Here is a 22339-nt window from a genome sequence, read left to right as displayed (position 1 = left end):
TTTATGGCATCTTGTTTTTGTAAAAGAATCTGCTAATATATTCCTGACTGGATTTCATACTGACCTAATTTTCTCACCACTTAATCTATCAGAAATAATACTCATACAACTATGATCATAAAATGCTAAATTAATAAAATACGTTCTACGAACATTGTTTCATTTCTCTTCAATTTGCATACTTACGGATGCGGAAATTAAACTTTATCATAACATTCAAAAGAGCCCTTGGTTTTGGCAGAAACAAAGAAAAAAATATTAGTGGTTTTTTTATCCTACACTTCTACAATATGTTGGTTACAGCAAAACGAGCATTTTCATAGCCATTTAAAATGCTTAAGCGGGGCAGAGTGTGATAATATTTTTGGAATGGTTAAAATACTCTTTAGTTCGTGAGGGTTCTCAACACCAGAGCATATTAGTCCAAAGACTGTTGTCCTTGTGCTCTGTTACCCTGCTCTCAGCTTCAGCTCGCTGCTGTACGTCGGCTCAGGTTGTTGCCTTGCATTTTCTAACGTGTTCTGCACTCCCAGTCTGGGTTCTGCTTGGCACAACAAGCAGAGCAGCCTGAACAAAAAGAATCTTCAGCTATTTCCTAATCTCATTTCTCTTAGTCATGCAATAATACGAATTTCTTATTCTCTGTACTCGGAGGTTAAGTAAATATTGCAGTAATTCTAAAAAAGGAAGTCTTTCTCTTCTCTTGGAAATCTTATCCATGTATAGAAAATGATGAAAGGAGCCCATTTTAGCTGTTGGCCATCTCCTTGATATACACGTTAGAACTAATGACCTGTGGATTTTGTCTTTTTCTACTTTTTTTTTTTTTTTTTTTCCTTTTCAAATTACTAGCACCAAGCTCTCAAGTTTTCCTTATACAGGACTAGAAAAAATGTTTTTCCCTTGTTTTCAAGATTCTTCTTTTGCAGCATATGATTAGCTGGAACAATGCTCTGTTCAAATTGATGTTCAGAAATTTTCTTGGAGGCTCATTTTGAGACCAATACAATTCTAGAAAGAGACTGCATATATTTTAGCATTAGTCATTCATATACAGAAATGTCTCTTTCATTAGGTTTCTTTCAATAGGTTTCATTTTCTATGCACGTACAAACAGAATAAGAAAAAATCCCTGTCCCAAACAGCCAACAATACAAATAGAGCCTAAGACTATGGATGTTATATGCTATACAATTTCTCTTCCGTCTCACAAGCTACGATCAGAATAGGTTTAGATAATTTATCTGAAAATATTCAACAATATGCATTTTTTTCTTCAGTGGTGGAATAAATAAGATGTAGTAATTAGAAGCACTCTACCACAAGTGAAACGAGTAGGTCGAAGGCACAAATTTGAGGTAAGGAATCCTCTTCCTTTAAACCAAACCCAAAAATTCATCTTGCCTTTTTTCATCTGATTGATACTTGAACTAGCACAGCAATATTTACATGACATAAAAGTCAGAATTTTCTCACAGCTGGAGGCCAGTATACACACCACTGCTAGTTTACCATCATAAACTGTCTCTTTACACAGTCTAACTGAGTTGGAGCCTGATCCATGACCAAGACTACTGTGCGCAAATAAACAGTAACAACACGATTGCCGTATTGAAGAATTACAGGCTAAGTCGTCAGGATAATGTCAACTACTACTGCATTGCAGAGTTTGGTTTTTTGCATAAAGAAGACAAGATGTTTTTATTTTGCATTCTTGAACAAAGGCATTCATTAGCGGCTCTCAGAGTTATGCTTAGCTTAATCCAAGTTGGGCACGCAATATCTAGATTTCAAACTGTTCATAAATCACACTCTGAGGACAAGAATCAGTCATAAAAGGAGAAGAGCCAAACAATATTTCAGAGTTTTGGTATTAAACACCTTTAATGCAAACAAAATAATAAAAATATTGTCTGCAGAGGTCCGGAGGATGTCATTTAAGTGTAGAAGATTTCTTTCACATATGGCATGAAAACAGACTAAACATGATAAATAAAAAGTTTGTCACTCTTCCAATTCTGTGATGGTGCTGTACAGTGGGGTGTATTAAACTAGCACTACAAAAGGTGGATATGAAGTTCTTCAAAATCTAAGTATTTTTACGTAAAAATTTTGTTTTATTCTTTCATTCATAAGGTAATTTGTAAAGTGATAAAAATAGGTTTCATCCAAAATAACTGAATTGTGTATAAACTGGCATTGTTATTGGAGAAGCCATAAAAATGAGAAAAGGAGGAAACAGATGCCAAAACAGATGAGAAAGCACTTGCAACTTCTGGCAATAGGCAATGCTTTTTTTTTATTGTTGGATAAAGGTACAGTATCATACCAAGTACCTGGGTATAGAATTTTGGTACTGTTTCCCTCCAAGCATCCATGGACCAGTGACTTTGGATTTCTGAATATTACTATAAAGTATGACACAAATCTCATGTAAGTCTTATAGCGCTCTGGTAATACAGTCTTAGTTTTAATTTTTTTATCCTAAATCAGAAATTTCCAGTTGTTAAGTTGAAATACTGTCAATACTTGACAAAACTCTGATCTGTGTTTATTGATTCGGTGTATACATATACTTATCCCATACGCACACATATGCCTTGTAGGATTGACGTATATGATGCAGAACGCTAATTTAATATTGTATAGGGGGAACGTTTACTCATTTCTTCCAGGGTGTCGTGGTTATAAGAACTACAAATTATTCTGATTTGGAAACCGCGTGGGAGTGTGGGAGGATGACACCTGTTCAGCAGCACTCCTGCAGAAGCATTACTCCCACACAAGGGATTTGCATAGTAATAGAAAAGCAGTATTTGCAGGGTTTTATTTACTACACAAATAGCTGTACACTATAGATCATTGACCAAAGCTCTGAGCATAACAAACGGAAAGCCACGTCTCGGCTCACTTCTTCATTTGTCCTAACTATGTATTCCAGTTGCCAGTCTTCTAGCATCATTTTTCTACCATACTTGCTCTTTTATGTTGACTTCCATTATTATTACAACAACAACAGGTATGTTGCTATACACATATTCCAAAAAATCTTACACATTATATGATTAATCATTTAAATAATGAAATTATCAGCTTCACAATATTGCGCCTGTTACCTACACGAAGTTTTATGTATTCTCAGGTACCCATGACAGACCAAAACACTGTCCCAGCAGTGCAAATTTCCTATATCTGGTGTGATTCACTGACATTTGGCCAACTGAAAAGTTTTTGAAAAATATTTTCTAGTCATTTGGCAAGGTGCCTGTTTGGCTGATGCCCTTTACTGGATGATTACTGCACTACTGGATGATTCATAGCTTCCTACCTCTGAGAATCAATTCAGCAGAAATTGCTGTTGCTTTTCCATATCATAGAATGGTTTGGGTTGGAAGGGACCTTAAAGATCATCTAGTTCCAACCCCCCTGCCATGGGCAGGGACACCTCCCACTAGACGGGGTTACTCAAAGCCCCATCCAGCCTGGCCCTGAACACTTCCAGGGATGGGGCATTCGTAATGTCTCCAGGCAATCTGTTCCAGTGTCTCACCACCCTCACAGTAAAGAATTTCTTCCTAATATCAAAGAGATAGGATTGCAACTGATTTCTCTGGAAAATGCAAACCCAATTTACCCATTTTCAAAAAGTAGTGGCACTATCTACTCTTAAAAGGATGTAGTTATTTTAAATCTAAACTTACCCTAAGGCAAAGGACTCCTCCAAATAAATGGCCATCTCGCACACTCAGAGCAGTAGTAGCTCCAATGCTTCCAGCTCAAACCAGCCAAGGTCTTTAGACAGGACCGTAGCTTGGCAGGATAAAAATCAACCAGAAAGATAGAAAGCCATTCTGCAGTTTGGAGGGTGTCCGGATTGAACCCTCCAGGAAATCCACGGCTCAGCAGCCTGGACTGCAAGGGAGTGGGGCAAGGGCTGCAGGAACTGCGTGCCATCCTTCTTGTTAAGTCATTTTTCTGCAGGCTTACGGAGCTCTTCTTATTGCCCGACTACAAGCACATTCATCCTATGACCACAGCGTTTTCTGCCCACAGCTTGTGAACAGATAGGAAGGGGACACCAGCTCTTTGGTAGTGTGGTGAGGATATTTTCAGTTGCATGATGGAAGAAAGATTGGAGAATTTAAGCCCTTCTGTGCTCCCATACCAGGTGAATAGTTCCTCATTGCTGCTTTAAATTATAGACTTCAAGATTTTTGGAAGAGCTATGAATACGCGAAAGCTGCAATGCAGTTATTTCTTAGTTTCCCACCTATTTTTGTATTTCACTTACTAAATTATCTTGTTACATCAAATGAGCTTATCCCCACCCACTATTGAGCATCCTTAATTTCATATCTGTTTTTTCCCCCCCACTTATTACTAAATCTTCTCTCAACATAGTTTTGCTTTTTTTGTAACTTTGGGCTATTTTATTTTGGCGACCTTCAAATACATCATTGATCTTGCGAGTGATTTCAGTTCTCTCTAAAGCTTTCCTATATTATTAATTTTACTCAGCTTAAATATTTTGGCTGATCTCAAAGCGTTAAAAACTAACAGCTCATACTGCAGTACAAAGTATTCTTTTCCATACACGTGCATCAGTTTGCTCCATGCTTCTGCATAACTACTAACACACATCTTAAAATATATGGACTTGAGATTAATCCAATTGATCTATTCATGTAATCCAATCAATCCGTTTATGTTTAAATATGTTTGTATGTTGTTATGGCATTTGGGTACCTTCTATACCTAAAATCTAGCACTAAATTAATGGTACCCACAGAGAACTGTCAGGCCCCAGTTACTTGTGTGCTGCTGCTGTCACTAAAGTGAGTAAATAGCCTGTCTGTGTTGCAGTACAGACAGTGGAGATGACGTGTTGTAATGCAGATCCCAGTCCTGGGCATTAGCATAGCAGCTGAGTCTATGAAGTGCTTATACTGTGCTAACTTAAAAGAATCGGCTTTGTTCCCATGTAATACACAACTAATAATTACATTGAAAAGCCTCCAATTAAAGCCCTATCTGAAAGCTTTCCAGACCCGCAGAATCCCAAACAAGGAACGGTCAATGTCAAGTAAAAATTGAATTTAAAAGAATTTGATAAAAACCTTAATTAAAAGTGTGTCAGAACAAATACACCTCACTTTATGTCCTGAAGCCCATTAAATTTCAATATGACGAAGTGCCACTGGGCGTGAATGTCAGAGATTCAGTGCTGCTTTCCCCAGAGCCCTTTCCTGGCCCGAAAACTTCCCCTTTTGCATCCTGACTGTCTCTGCAGCCGGCAGGAAAAGTGGCGTCTCAGAAAAACTTATCTCCAAAACACCCAAGAGCCTCTGGGAGGTGGCAGCGAACAGACGCAGGTATCAAGTGTTCCCAGCTCCTGACATACAGAATGTGCCACCAGCACCATTTGCATCAGCTGTCAGCTTCTGGGCAGCTGGCAAAGATAAACAGCATGACTAGTACTGGCCTTTAGTCCTCTCGGCATTGAGATTCAGTGCCCACAGGAGCGACCAACCGTAGCCGGCTCACCACCAAAATGGGCCCCGGTTCTGCTCCCAGTCATTAGGGGAGCAACCTTAACTTTAACCGGCAATAACCAGGGCAACTCCAAACCATCTTGAAAAGAGTGGATACTACCCTCTCTCCTCCCCAAAGGGAAGCAGAGTAAATCCATGCAAAATTCTCCACAAATTTTCCCCTACCGATAAGCTGCTTTTCTTTTCTCAGCCTGATCTTAGATGGGACACACTTTTTCAGACCTATATTTTAGCTACTGAGGAGGAAGACAGAGGGACACAGAACCTAACTGCAAAGTATATGCTGCAAAAAACTCAAGCCGCGTTAGCCACAAAGTAAAAAAAAAAACCCACCCAAAACAGCAATCCAAGAAAAGTAAAGCGCAGATAGGGTTTATTTAGTTATTGTTCAAAATTAATAGACTAACACAATTGAAAATCACTGCCATTTCCATACCTTGGTTTTTTTTGCAAACATAGGGGCTCTCTTGATAATTTTTTGATAAGAAAATGTTGAATAATACCGTTCCCTATTATAAAAATCTACCAGAGACAGAATCTCCAAACCAGTGGCAAAACCCTCAGAGAAGAAACCCAAAAATCATTATAGCAGTATATAATTACTATATGATTTTATCAGTCAGCAGGAGCAAGAAAGAGACTGCTCTTCACAGAGACAATTCTATCACAACAAGGCTTACAAAGATATTAATGTAAAAGCTTCTCATTGTCTGAAAATCCTTTGCCATGGCAACTTAAAATCAGCTGCTTCCAAGTGATTTTAAAGCTTAACCATCCCTCCTAACCCTTGAGCTTCAGACCTGGTATTTCAACCACAACTATTAAATCTTCCAAACAGGTGTATACATTATCTCTACAAAGACCTGCATGATGAGCAGGTCCATTTACCCTATAGGGACAAGTAATCATTTCGGGTCTCATGCGTGGCAGAAATTATTGTATCAGAAATCCTGTATTCAAATCACTCAAACTCTCGCACACGCGCTCCCCGAATGGCTGGGGCGCTGAGATGTTTTTTGCATTACAATGAAGCTGCTTTTCACCGAACTGTATTTTTTTGTGCTGCTTTGCTCTTGCTGACAGCATTGATCCTCTTATCATCTTCAAGGATATCTGATAAGAATTATCTGATTCCATGGGAACTTGAGACAGTTTCAGCTACAGATGTACAAAAAATTTGCTTTGAAATCTACAGATGTTCCTCCGTTCAGTCAGTGAGACTGAGTACGTAGATAAGTTGAAAAAAAAATCTGTTACAAATTTGAACTGGAGAATTGTGTACCTCAATTTCTGTGAATATAAAGAACTGCAGAGCACATTTTCAGCTGTGAGTTTTAAACTGTGTTGGGCTAATGGTTCTCAGGCGGCTTGCATACCACAAGCAGTGACTGTAAACAAGTTAAACCCCCTGAGAAAATACTCAACTCTACGCATTTCTTAAGGAGTGCTTACTTTTTTCTGTTCATCCATTATATTCCTGATTCGTGTTCAGGTGATGGCAAGGAAGAAAAATATTGAAAGTTCTGCTATGTGGCTTTTGCAGTAATGCTTTTAAGGGCATGAGCATGATCAAATTGACTGGAGATCTTATTTAAGTATAGTCATGATACAAATAATATACAACAGTCTCAGGGAAGAAAGGGATCTGAGCACAAACTGACGGAGGAGGGAGTGCCACAGTAGCACTCGAGAGGCCCCTTTGAGTTGGACCCTGGCTCCGTAGGATAAGAGGTAGTCCTGTCCCACACTGGAGGTGATATGACTGCAAACGAAGGCATCAAGAAATGCTTTCCAAGGTCAAATTCAGCCAAATACCTTTACATATGGTCAAACAACAAGTTACATCGCCAATCTGAGAGGATTTAACCTTAAGGCTCAAAGAATTTAGGTGCGTATGGAACAATATTGGCATTTCTTGGGTACTGAAAATAGTAAATGTAAAAAGACCTTATGCATGCATGTGAGAAAAACATATTTTTTATGAAGTGTTCAACATCCCACCACTGCACTTCCCACAGAACATGTTCATTTGGTCACCCAATATGTGGAGAGGCCCTCACTCTCCTAAACATTTAGGATAGGGAAAGCTGCACAATTGAGATCCCTCTGGGATGTGCCCTGGTTGGCTCAGCTCGTGCCTAGCACAGAAACAGACTGAGAGATTGTGACTGAGCTCTGCACAAAGCACAGCCCTTGCACGCTTGGTAAGAAATGCAGCTGCCCCTGGAAACAGAGAAGGTGGTTCAGAGGACTGGATTTTCATGAGCAGAACATGCACCAGAGAAGCAGGAACCCTGGTCCTGTTCCAACTCAACATGAGGGAGTTTAATCCTCCACCTCCTCTGAGCATTTCCTGTCCATCAGCATATAGTCTTGGCTGGTGGTTAGGAAACTGAACCCCTTTCTCAAATCTGGATACAAGTAAATAAGAAGGAAAGGCTCCTGGGACAAGGACATTTGGCAGAAAGTGTCTTGACTTTGCAAACCACTGGTTAGGACACTTAGGTGGACGAGGACAGATGATGGTCTCTAGTTTACAAGATTTTACTTTGCTGGGACCATGCAAGCATTTACATTAGGAAGTTATGAGGTTAAGTCCACCCACAAAGCATGCACTAAAGTGGGAACCACAAAGTAAGATTTTTCCGAAGGTTCAGAGCAGAGGCTACAATTAAATTAGTCACGTTCCCATGCCATTTATACCTCCACTGCCTCACGCAACTGCACTTGCAGAGCCATTTGGAATCCTAATGCTTAGAGACTCCCTGAGAAATGCTAGAGGTACTTCTCAGACAAATACAGTTGAAGTTTTTCTCTTTTGGTTTTCCTTTGATGCCTTAGAAAGTCAAGAGTACTTACTAGTCTAAGCTCTCCTTTAAATATTTTTATCACCTAGCCCTACGTGGTTCTTTGGCATCCAGGAATCAGCTTTTGGACAAAAGAGCTCAAGGGAATGAGCAATATGCACAGTTTTCTTCTGAGTGCTCCTTTTCAAATTTGGCTATCCAAGTCACCTGATAGACGGTTAAATTCACACGCAGTCAGTCATTTCCTATTGCCTGCACATTTAAGAGACTCAGGTAAGCATTAACTCAAGCCCAAAAATATCTATGAAGCCCCAAGTATTAGAAGGTATTTTTTGAATTTAAGTCCTTTAATTCATTGAAAAAAAAAAACATTAACAGTTTCTCTGTGCTGTGTAAAAGAGTTTTGATATAACTGAGACACCAACATTCTGCTTTTCAGTTTATCAAGGCTTGGCCCTGAACCGCTGATTCAATGAAAATGTGGTCACTGTGAGTGAATCAGGAAGTTGGGAAAAATACAGTTTACACCGTATTTAAAAACCAACATATGGATGGGATTTTAAAAAATACATAGCTAAGCACCTTTCAGAGAACTACTGAAAATCCCATCTGACTTCTAATTCTGTATCTCAAGACACATAAATTACTTTTAAAATGCAGACAAATTTATGCACTCCTGTTTTTAAAAATAACTGTAGAATTCACTATATTACTTAATAATTCTCTTCCGCAGTTACGTGCAAAGTTGTTTGTATATGGTTATTCATTTTGTCTACTAAAAATCACCTGCCTCATAAGAATAATTGAATGCCACTTTTTTGCATATGCAAGAGGACAAATAAAGATGTACCAATAGTCTACTCGTGCTTGGAAAAGAAAGAAATCCAAAACTCCTGTCACCCACTGGAGGTCAAATTCATGAATTGTCCTTGTTTGAAACAAAAGTGTTAGCAGAAGTTCCCGATCATTTTAGTAAGGCTTGTCTTGACCTTCATTACCTTTAATTTATTAGTATCTTATCTATTGAGCTTCATGTCCATAACAGAGTAGAACTAGAGGTCTGATGTCGGCATATGATGCAAAGTTTGAAAACATGCTTTTGAAACAATTTTAGTGCTTCAGCTTACCAGGACTTTGGGGAGGAAAAGGCAAGCTTTATGTGGATTTAGTGTGGCTCTTGAAAAGCTTGCGCTGTTCTACAGTGGTTTGTGTTTTATGACCAATGTCAAAACTGTGATGTGACTGTGTTAGCTTGCCTGGTCTTCCGTGATGCATAGATGGCAATTCTCTGTGTCTTTTTTGAATCCAAAATTTTTGCCTTCCTGGCAGCTTGCATGCAATTTCTTTCAAATACTTTTCACTGTAATTATTTAGGGTTTTTTTTTCCATCTTGCCAAGTGTCTTTATTTACCACGCTAACCTGATTAAGTCATTAAGTGATTCAACTCTTGCTTATATGCCTTATTTCTTTCATTCTGATTAGTTTGCGAGACACTCCCTAATTGCTGTGCTTTTTCCTCTTTAATATGGCTTGCAAATCATTTAGGAATATGTGCTATTCAGACTATTTTATTATCCCCATATAAAATTCACATAGAAATTGTTGACAAGAAATAAAAAACACAGACAATGATAGGCAACATTCCTTGTTTCCTAGAGGCAAAAAGGTGGCATTCATTTATGCACAAGCAGAACAAACATCCAGTCAACACGGGAGTACTCCAGCAACAGCCAAAGTCTTTTAATAATTCTGTGGCCATGGACATGTTTAAAAAAAAAACAGCATTAAAAAATCCCAAATCTGAGTTCTATCATGCTTTACATGATAAAATAGAAACTTCGCCTGATGGAAATCAGTGGAAAAATCTGAAAATACATCTTATTGGTATGTTGTGGAATGGCAGAATCTAACTCTGGGTGTTACAGCCAGTTTTCACTTAAGATACGTATGCAATTGGAGAGACGAGGAAGAAAATAAACACTCAGTGTATGTGGAAAGATAAAACTGGCAGATGGAGAAGATGGCTTTTATGCTTCTGAGAATAAATAAAAATTAACAGAGAAAAACAAAGGTAAAAATATAAAACTGAGCATGAATGTTTTGCATTTGACCAGAACGTTGTCTTTCAATGAAACAACACTAGAATTAATACAGAACGCTATTGCACCATATGGATGCTTGGATCTCTGCCAGAAAAATTGCACCATCTGTCCTTTTACCAAAAAATGGACTGAAATTCTATGTGTTACAGGAAGGCTATCATTCTTTGCAATATACCAGACATGATCCTCATACAAGGATACAAGCAAGATACACTTCTCAGTCCAGTAAGACCAGCAATGGCCCCAAGACAGTGCTTGTAACCAAGTCAGACCCAAAGATACTGAAGGACTGTTTAATTACTGTCATACGTCGTAAACCCACACCAGTGATATCAAATTCGATCACCAGTAATGAGGAATTTTCATTAATCGCATCAAGAAGCAGCTTAGAGTTTTTCTATGTTCTCTTTGGTTACAATATAATGTTATTAACAAAATTTTAGACAAGAAGTCCGAGCTCCTCCACCTTTCTCATCAAGCTGAGTACAATAACTTTCTTTTGTCTATAGATGGCAGCACTATCAATTTACTTCACCCCGTTACCAAACACACGAGGGAAGCAGCCCTAAACAGCACGCAGAACACACGTTTATAAAACGCATCTCATTTAGTATGCCCGATTGCTATAATATAAGTCAAACAAACAAAAAAAAAAACCCATTCCCCTAAGGGTTCTTCACATTTGAAGCAGATTTCATGGAAATTTAACTCAATTTCAGGAATATAATTGAACTAACAATCTGTTCTCTCAGACAGGATGTCCCCTGCTCGATATTATGCAGGGCTGGACAGATGCCAAAGCAGATTTGAATGTACCTCAAAGTGCTGGTGAAAAATGACTGAGTTTTTCTAAAAGCAAGATGTGTGTGCTGAATAGGTCAGGCAGCAGCACTGCAGATGATGCTAGTCTTCCCTTCCATTTAACCTACCAGGATTCAAATACGCTGGAATTGTAAACAACGAGAAAACACAGCAAAGAGCGTGTAAACAAGAAAAGCCAAAGTGCTCGTGCTGCAAACGCTCTGCAGAAAGCAAACCTGTAGGCAAGTGCACAGCAATGGAACGCTTGGGGACCGTGCTCTTTGCTGAAGTACGATGCCAACAGTGCCAAAATTTGTTTTCTAAAATCAGGGTATGGCTTAGGTTATTCAGGTTCAGGGTCTCCTATCCATGGAAAGCAATTAAAACTAAAGAGGAAGTAATGGAATGATTTGGAGCAGCTATATAGATTAAAAAAAGAGTATTAATTTGCTTTATCCAGAGATAGAAAGTAAAAAAAAAACCACAACATCAACCATCACATGGCAAGAAAATGAGAATAGACTTAAATGAGAATCATCAAAGCATGTTTGTCGCTGGATTTGCAATAAAACAAAGTACTTTTTTTGTTGTTTGGGTTCCCAAGGAAACACAGTGTAGGTAATCATTCTGTCTTCTTTGTGCGCAAGTACCAGCCTGCCCCTTTTCCGTACCTTTTTAGTATATTGGCCAGTGTCAATCAAACATGGCAGGATCACAGGCCTCTCAAGGATATTAAATTCCTACAAGCTTTGTGAAAGTAGGCAGCCAGGTGGAATAGAGAGAGCTTACTAAATATCCCTATATGAGGTGAAAGCTGCAACGTGGCCTCACCTCTTATTACACACCAGAAAATACATGTGTGAAAGAGATATTACGGATGTTCAAACTGTAGAAAAAAATTTCAACTGAAGTACTTTATTAGACATCAGAATACCCAGTCACACTCCAAAATTTAAAGGAAATCATGCCTTATAATTCGACTGCTCGCAGAACTATATTTCAAATTACTAGAGGACTACGGTTGGCCTTGGGCTTTTGTCAACTCTTAATGCAATGGAACATTTCATCAGTGCAAAACCTACCTCAAGGTTGAAAAGCTATCAAGTCCATATCCCCTGCTACCTCATGGAATCTGAAGCTGAGGACCGTAATATCTAGATACTACAGCAATTGGTATTTTATAATATCGTAGACACGTTAGTTACACAAAGGAAGGTGTGCACTGGTGTACGTGGAAGATGTGCTTGTCTGAATAATTTCATTTACAAAACATAAATGATTTTTTATGGTGTAGATTCTCTTATACTACTCCATTTTGTTCTGAGAAGAATTCAAACCCTGATCAAAAAGATGCAATCCATGCCCAGATTAGACAAAAACAACGTCTATTTCATACTTGAGTCTATTTCTTGACTAATTCAGGTCAAAAAACTTGATCAGCTTAGGAAATCACTCGCTCTGCCGCAGGGTCTACCAGACACAGACAGCAGCGCAGCAGATGGAAAGACTGTTCTTGTCAAGTGCTGGTTTCCTGACCAGAAGCCAGACAGCAGCTTCCTGAAGTAGATGTTCCTCAGCAATGGGGCACTACGGATAGTCTCTGGGAATGGCTGAGCCAGTTCCCAACTTCCACCGTTCAGGAAGGAGTTTGTTCTGACACCCTTTAAGCTTGCTTAGCCCCAGTGAAAGTGACTTGGAATGACAACAGCAGAAACCTCTCCCAGAAACACCTTTCCTCCCCCAGCTTTCCAGATCCAGGTCCCAAATACCTTATTTGTAAAGTAACACGCACTTCTTTTTAATTAAACATTCCCCCCTCTATTTTTTTTATCCATGAGGGAGCAGCCTGAATTAACTTAGCTCCTGACCAGCTGAAACAATTTGCAGCACAAGACTTGCTGACGCTGTCACATCCTTACATAAGCATTTCTTCAAATCCCACACAGCCAGGGCTCCTGAACTTAAAAAGCCCGTTATGTTGCATGCTCTCATAATCACTACTTTTAGCATCCCTCAAATGTTGACAAGCATGTGATGGTTTGCTGATAGGAAGCAACCGATATAGCCGAGTATTCCAACTCATCTTCTTGGAACTTACTGCAGAAACTCATCCCCTTACAACAACGTTGTAATGAGACTGGCCCTGGAGCCAGCTGTACTGCAAGGATCTCCAGAGAGGCTCAAACAGAATTTAAGATGCTTTCTCACTACGGCTCGATCAGGACATTACCATATTCTCTTCACTGAAAAGGTGGATTTAACCCGCAGATCTGTATATGTAAAGTGTTCTGTGATACCACCGTGAATCTGAAGAAAAGAGGTCCCACGAATTGGGCTTGATAGCCGAGATTTATCAGAACCCCTTACTTTTCTGACCTGAAGCAATTCCTGCAGAGATGCTGCTGAGCTGCAGACATTACATTTGGATCCCCAAATCCTTGTGTGTCACTACTTAATGGACAGGAATTAAAAGTTGGTTCTGTCTACTATTAGATCATGCACAGTTTTATAACATATATCTGTATCTTTATTTGGTTTCTGACAAACTCAAATCTGAGAGAGATTATGTTGTGACAAAGCTCACAATATAGAACTTAAAAATCCTCCTTTCTGCCTTCATAAAAAAAGTAGAAAACAGCCAAGCTTTGCAGTGGGTGGGACTCTATATGACAAATTTTCTTTTAGGCATGTTTTGCAAGAAAACCTTTAGACATTACCCATTGCACGTTGGTCAATTGTGCTACACAACATTTGAATTTTGCAGTCAAAAAAAGAAGTTTACGTTTGTTGGCACACATACTGGACAGATGCTATGTGATCTGTGCTTCATTTGTATCTTTCCTTAATGAGAGTTATATATTTTACTATTCAATAATTATTACATTAATATCTAATGTGATGGGATGCAGCAAGAAATCCCTGCACATAAATTATTTTGATTTAAAGAGAGTAAAAAGTGTTGCTATTTGTAAACTTGGAAGACAGCTCAGCAGAAATGAAAGGAATTCATGTGGGGAATGAGCAATAGCATATTCATCAAGAAGACAGAAAAAAGATAGCTTAATAAACAAAAGAGGAAGAAAATCTTGATTTCATCCTGTGGACTAAAGTCACTGCACTAACAACCATAAAATGTCAGGAGATGTTCCCCCCATATTACCAGTTTTACTCTCGCATTATGTTGGTGACAGGTGCATCAGTTGAGAGAAACACATCCGGCACCATGTTATCAACAAGTCTGGTATAATGGAGGAAAAAAACCTCAGTTTTTAGCTTAAAACCAACCATATTGATAAGGGATGAAAAATGTAGATACTTCACTATACCTAACCTCTTCTTTCCCTTCAATACATCTGAAATTTTCACAGAAGTGACACTTAAACCTTACAAAAATATGCCTGAAGAGCTCAGTTATTCAGTTTATTACAAAATAGATGTAAGGATGCCTTAATGATGATACAGAGGACCCACATGAAGACACCTGCTGTGTCGACTTTCATGGCTTATAAACAAAAGCACAAGAAATGGCAGTTAGAAGTTAAACCCATGTAAATTCTCACCTCCACCACACATGAACCTCTTTACAGGAGAAAAGTGGTGTTTCTGGGCTTTGCTTTTCCACCTTGTTGGCAGGTAACTTGCAGTTAATCAAACCCCGTGTCTGACTCGACTAGAACAAGGTGGCTCTAAGGCAGTGTGGCCTGTGCTGGCGGGAAGAAACAGGGCCCAAATGCTGGCTCTTCTACCTCATCCATGGGATCATGGAAGGAAAGTGAGGGATAAAAATATTTGAAGAGAATCCCATTGATATTCATATAGCTCTCCCGGGACCCACAAAAGGCACAACGAGAATAACTGAATGTTGGTACCTCAATCAGCAACAAGATTATATTTCTCTCCTGTTACCTCGAGAAGGGTAATAGGACCTTTTTGGGGAACTGCATCAGTGGAAGAGAGGGCAGGACTCGGCTTCCACCTTCAGTTAGAAAGGTTTTGGAAAATAAATGTTGGACGTGGAAATTGGAAAACTTCTTTTCCATTTTTGTTGAATGATAAACATCTCGCAGCTGCTGATAGAGAGCTTCACTTGCCAAATGCGTGAACAGATTTGAACAACCCTCACCCATAAAGCATATACGTAAAGTAATGATACCGACAGAGAACTAGAAACACCTGTTTTCCTGTCTCTTTCCTTACACTGAGCTATACACTTTTTCTGTCATCACAGATCTATTTTCAGCACAGTGTACTAGAGGAGACGTGCAGTTCCCTTCTCCCTGCTCCCTTCAGGGATAATTCAGGATCAGGATCAAGGGTCTAATTTCGTTAAATGTTTTTCTGTTAAGATGTGCACAGAAGGGAGTTACACGTTGGAAACAGAGTCAGGAGGCCTATAAGAAGTAACCACATAAAGATCTAGCAGAAACTAATCATCTTTCTTGCCCACATGGCATTAAAGAAAGAAAAAAGGCATGTGGGTTTGAAAGTAATGTATAAACTTAAATTTAAAGTTGCTTCTATTTCTTCAAAGAGTCTCACAAACTTCATCCGACTTCAACTGTGTAACAGTGATAATAAAATACTCATTGTTCTGGCTTAAAAAACCTGTATGACTTTACACAGTCCTGGAAAGGAAATGTCCTCGGTTGTACTTGCCTTACTTTCTGTGAACACTTAAGCACTGATCTAAACTGTATTTATAAAGATGAAAAAAGACATTTTCTTGTTGAGTTCATATTTTAATTTTTTTCTTCAAACCCATTAAAAGAAAAGACATAGGCTGCACATTTCAGAGAGTAAAAATAAATTAAAGTTACTCGTAAGAGAACTGACTAATTTCCCGAAGGACTCCAGAATCTATCTACAGTATTTCTACATCCATTTTACAGCCACTCGCATTGCTATGAAATTCTTATAGAGCTTGAAAACCTAAAGTATTAACCATCTCATTTTCATATAAGTAATTAACACACACATCTTCACACTTGCTTTGGGACTGCATAACCAAATAAAAACATACTATAATTTAATCAGGAAGAAGCACGCATAAAATGCAAAATGCATTATTTAGGATGTGGCTATTCAAACACAAGAATGAGAAGTCTTCCTGCTCTCTGTTTTGGGGAAAGGAGGGTGGGAGAAAATCAACAGCAATGCCAGAAAATTATGACTATTGGTTGTCAGACTCCGCACAGCTGGGTGCTGATCTCCTGTACCCTTGGCCAGCGTGTATGATTAAGGAAACGTACATATACAATAAGCTTTCTTTCTTTTCTGAAATCAAGAAGCTGTTCAAACACCTCCTGAGCCCGGGCGCTCTCTCAGCACAGCTTTTGTCCTAAGGTTTCTCAGAGCCATGCCTACAGGTTTTGTCCAACTTCACTGGTAATCAGCAGGCACAATCTCTTTTCCCTCATTTTAAGCACAGGAGGGAAAAAAGGGCAGAACAATTTGACTCTGCTTCTTTGTAGGAATTGCCACATTTGATGGTTCATCTAATACAATATTTTATTGTGTGCAATAGCCTGTAGCCTATGATTCAGTGGAAATTGTGTACTCACTCCAAAATGGACAATTACCTGACAGATTCCTCATAAGACTCTCCAAAATGCCCTGGAATATCAGTTTATGTACCCTTTAACGTGGCTTCTGTGGTGAATACATTATAATTTGGAATACACTCTGATTTTGGAATTGACTTCTTCAGGTTTGATGTCAAAGGCTTGAGTTGGGATTAGAAGAAACAACTCCCTAAAACCTTATTTACCCATTGAAAGAGGACCATTTCAGACAAGTCCATCCCTCGTCCCCCCCGTGCAGTCTTAGGGAAGGTGTCACCAACAGGAAAGTTCTTCTGGGCAGGAGAGAAAGAATTTAACATGACGGAGATTTGGTGACCGATCCCATCACCACTGTAGGAGCCCACAGTGAGTTTGCTGTGATGCTGTGAGTGCGCTCTGCAAGCCATAGAGAGGTGTATTGCTGCAGCCATCTACTGTTGGAAGTTCTGCCAGCGTATTGCAGTAGAGATACTGAGATAGTAGATGCTGTAGAAATCCTCACAGTAAGTAGAGATCTGAAAATATTTGTTGGTACTGATCCCTGTTGGATTCTTTAGGATTAGGCTAGTTGCAAATGCAGCCGTTGTGGTGGCGGCGTTTGTTGTTTATTTTACTTTTCTCTTTTAATAAGGCTGTTTTCTTTTCCCTTAATATTCACTGAGTTATGCTTACAATATGGCTTATAGCAAGGCCACGGCACTAATGGCGTATTTCTCTTGCCATAATATTGCAATTTTGTTTGCCAGCTTTTAAGGTTTCTTATGTTTTAATGAAGTTATTAAAGTGAATGCTCTGACTGCATAATTCATGAGCATTCACTCTGTCTTCAAAGAGCTGGTCTCTAAACAACTTTTAATTTTTCAATTCTTTTCTAAGACATCCAACCAGCCTTTTGAATTTGAATGCAATATTTAAAATAAATGTCTAATTGTAGAAAACTAGCTTTATTTCTCCTATAATACCATTTGGTCCCCAGAGATGGTTCTGATTCATAGTATTTGCTTGGCAGATACAAAGAGGTGCTGTGTATTTTCTATTTATAACTCATAAATATTGAGATTAGCTTTTACCCATAATGGACTGGATTATGAGCCGCTTTCTTTTCACGGCTGTATCTGCAGGCTTCTGCAGAAGGAAGAGCACACGGAGCCAATGACAATCTTCTCTTTGCAGTTCTTCCTAAGCATTAATTTGGCATACATAGGTACAGTTTAGGGTCTGCTATAATATTTGCTACTTGGCAACAGTTCCTAAGGCAATACCTGAGCCCATGCCAGCTAGGGCATCTCCTCCCCATTGAAATTCTGTGTCTGACTGGGGGGAGTGGTGAGAGGCAGCAATGCTGAGGAGATAAGGGAGCATTGCTTGCTACTAGGATACATTCCTGGTAATTAGATTCACTAAAAGCTAAGCATACTAAAACAGCACACAGAGAATGAAAGCACATTAGCTTTCAAAGATTTTTAGAAGGAACAAACCATACTGAAATTAATCCTGAAACAATGTTAAGGCTTACACTTATTATCGTCTACTAAGAGATGACTTTTTGATACAAAACAGTATTTCGCCAGTAATACATACAGCTGCTGAAGTTCTTAAAAATAAAACAAAAGGCATTTAAGCCGAAAGGCTTGGGTAGCTAAACACCTATAACAACAGTCTGTCTAGGTGCCAGCCCCAGCCTCTTCTGAAGGTTCAGAGGCAAAATGCTTTTTAATGTATTCAGGTAATTTATTTCAACGATTGGCTTGGTCAAAGCAGGGAAAGCTGCTGCAAGTTGAAATGGAAGATTTTATTTCATGTTAGGAAGAAAAATGAATACAAATGGAGGGTATGACTAAATACATGGAAATCTATAGAACTGCCTGCATAAAAATGTATCAATATTGGGAATCTTCCTATGTAGAAAAAGCAGCACCATATTTATTGCACAGACCATATTTATCTGCTAGTCAGACATGCTCAGGGTTAAACAACCATTTTTTTTCTTTAGAAACTAAGTAAAAACTACAAATACAAAACAAGATAAAAATGAATTTAGATAGAAGTTTTATACTCATTTAAAACTGTATGTGAAATCACTACCCCTTTGATTTAAATGACTATCTCTTAGGGAAACTGCAGAGTTTCCTGGGCAGGTCCTGCCCTCTTTCTGGAGCAGCAGGGATTGTAAACCTGAATAAAGTATCATAATTCATAGACAACCCTTGTGAATTGAACGGCACTGCTGAGCTGCATTGTGCCCTTAGTGAGGAATTAGTCAGACTATGTCTCCATGGCCCGTTTGGAGAGATTAAACTGCAAACTGGTTTTGAAATCTTCCAATTTTGCAAATAATCTAAATGAAATTAAAAAAACTCAACACCACAGTGACTTGGGAGTCTAAGTTCATAGAATCATAGTTCTCTTGATTTGCTGTAAGACCAAAGCTTCTAAGTCTCATAGACATTTTGGGTGAAGGATACCTATAAAGCCATGTAACCTGAGTTTACCAAATTCAGACAAATAAAAATAATCTCTTCATAGCTTACATTCCTACATATCACCTGCCAGATGTCAGCCTCATTAAAAATGCATTTGAATATAATTTAAATAATTAAAATGCCATTTTAAAACATGCATAATTGTTTGCCAGAGGCCCTTGCTCACCAGAAGTAATAGTTTCCACTTGTTGTGGTGACTTGATGAGCTCGGGATGAACAGTTCCAGTGTTTGAGCCAAGGTTTGCCTTAGTCACAGCCTGATGTTGCAATTAAGTTTAAGACCTGGGAGTTTATTGCTCAGATGGGTGATCTGGTTTTGTTACAAGGAGTCTAATGAATTTGATGATTAGTCTGTTTTCTTTTATTGTCTGTTTCTGAAGTAATTTGTGCTTGGCTTTTGACTGCTAATAAAATTTATGGGAAAGTTCAAAACGCTGGAGATAAAGGCTTTTTTTTTTCCTTTTATTTTTTTTTTTGCAACTGTAGTAACCATTAAATGGGAAATATTATGCCGATTAGCAGGATTAAAGTTTTCGCCAGTAGAATTTCACCCTGTAGAAATGCTAGGAAAGGTAGTACTTTCAATCTACTTTGACTGGTCTTTTGCTTTTGATAGGTACGTTCTTAACTGGGCTCTATATTTGCAAAACGTAACATATACTTGTTGAAAATCAAGCATGGTTTTAAGTCCAATTGACCACAATTATGGATGCATTCCAGTTTTCAGTACATTACTAAATAGAAGGGCAGAAGACTACTGAGCCACAGTGGCTGGTTCTGTATATTGTGACTAAAGATAACATAAATGCTAAAGCTCTCCACATCGTTGAGGTACAAAGGCATAGCAGATATTTACTAGCAGCAGTAATACTCAAGATGTGGAGAGAAGCAGCCAGAGGGAAACTTCAAGGTGGCCTGCCGCTGTGCTGCAAATGCTTGGCGGGGCTGTGTCAGACCTCCTGCAGGAGCAGGGTCTTGCTCCTCCTTTCTGCAAAGCAGATAAACTCCACGGAGAGGCAGAAAGGCTGGATGCAAGAGACAGCAGAACCCTTTCCAAATGTCTGTCTGCTGCTCTTCCAGCACCTTCTCCAAAATAGGAGAGAATAACAAAGACACATTCTAAACTCAAAACCCTGATACTTTTTGCCTGTTTTCGAAAAATTTCTAAGATTCTTTTTTCCCCATCTGTGTCAACCGCATAATTTTCACCTCTTGCTAATGGCTTTCCCTTGGTGACAGTAAGTGCTGTTGAGTACATAGGTAACATTCGGTTTGAGATCACATTTGATTGTTAACGTTTTCCCACCTCCACTGCAATGCAAAACTTTCAGTTTTGCAAAACGAAAAGCCATTTTATTATCTAGAGAAAATAACAAAACTAGTGGGGAAAGCACTCTCTAATTGAGATAAAATCCTGCCACCTTCGTTACCACTTAGCAGTACTACAGTACTTTGAGAGTAGGTATTATTTAGTGTGAATAATGACAACAGAATCTCAGCTTGATTTCAAAAGTTATTTCTGCATAATTTATTCAAAAGATAAATTCCCTAATGAAAGATACTGGATCCACTTTAAACCAACATTATTTCATCTATAATTACTGCCTCAGGAACACCATACTAACTGCCATTTATCACTGTCAGTGACTTTTGAATTCCTGCTACAACCATGGTATCCCATTGGGTTTGTTTGTCTCCAAGAGAACATGATGTTTCTGGTTTGGCATGGCCCTAAAAAAGGAGAACAAAACCTGTCATCCCCTAGAAATATATTTAAATGTCCTCTATGTGCTTCAGCATGAAGAGGAAAGTAAGCCCATTCATCTCTCCTTGTTGTTATTTCCAACACAATGCATTATATTTTCCATCTGAAGTTTGTAGAAGGTCTTCAGTTCATTAGTGCTTTCCCTGCCCCTTTCTTTCTTTTCTTATGAGCTGAGTACCCACTATCCATCACATTTCTTGCAAAGCTTGGAAAAGAATACAGATGCTCTGGCTCTTAGAGCTAAACTTCAGTCAAAAACCCCCATACTTCCTCCTGATGACAATCTAATCTTTCCTTAGGAAACAATTAGGAAGTAAATGTGCTTAAGAACATTAATTTGCAATTGGTTTAGCATGAGCATTAGAGAAACTATTAGTCATGTGTCCTGATCCAGTGTCCATTTTAGACAAGAAAAAGTTAGACTTCATTCAGGTAATGACTACAGCAATATTTTGATGTCTTTTACTTTAGTATGGTTGTTGCTGTGCAGTGGAAGACCTTAGAAGCAAATAAAATAAAAAAAAGGTAACTGGTTACTGATAAGAGACTGTTTCCCATCAGTTTGTGAAGGTCCTCCTCTTATTGTTCATCAAAAGTGGTAAATAAAACCTTCAGGCTTGCTTTAGGCAGGTCCCCATTTCCCTGTGTATCTTGGATATGAATCTTACCTTGTGCTAAGTTTATACAAAAATAAAGCAAAATACTTTTTTCTTGTCATTTGCTAATTCAAAATCAGCAATTACATCATCTGTGTGTTAGTGACAGCTATAAAAGTTTTCCGTTCTAGAGCTGCATATCCTCATTCTCAATGGTTGGTAGAAACTGTCTCTTACAGAGAAGGTATATAAAATAAAATTCTCCTGGGAAGACCTCTCCTTATAAAGCATCTTGTTATTTAATTTGGTCTCAGCTAATTGGCAATTTAGACAGTAATTTGTGCCCAAGAATTCCAGACACAGAAGAGAACAGAAGCCTACACGGAGCTCCACCAGGTCGCTGGGACAGAGCCGTACCACAGAGACACAGCCCTGATGCCATGTGTGCCCACCGCACCCTCCCTTAGCCATGGCATACATCATCTCACTCGCGGCGTGTACAGCTTTACGACGAGGAAAGACTACGAGGACTGTTTATGGGTACTGAGCATGTTGGAGAGATCAACCTCCCTGACCGCCACAAGCACAAGACTGTCATTTCGATTGCCGGTGTACACGCAAACGCAGGGCACTCCCAACCCCGCGCGTGGGAGCAATAACACCTGAGCCCT

General features: G+C 38.9%; 1 protein-coding gene across 2 annotated transcripts in view; it reads right to left on the bottom strand.

Moving 5' to 3' along the window:
- SYT1 (synaptotagmin 1) overlaps window positions 1-22339 on the bottom strand; it is a 361363-nt gene that overhangs the window by 31974 nt on the left and 307050 nt on the right. The gene's annotated exons all lie outside the window — the stretch shown is intronic.

The sequence above is a fragment of the Larus michahellis genome, chromosome 1 (genome assembly GCF_964199755.1).
Source record: "Larus michahellis chromosome 1, bLarMic1.1, whole genome shotgun sequence".
NCBI classification, from domain to species: Eukaryota; Metazoa; Chordata; class Aves; order Charadriiformes; family Laridae; genus Larus; species Larus michahellis.
This window is presented reverse-complemented; position numbering and strand designations above follow the sequence as displayed.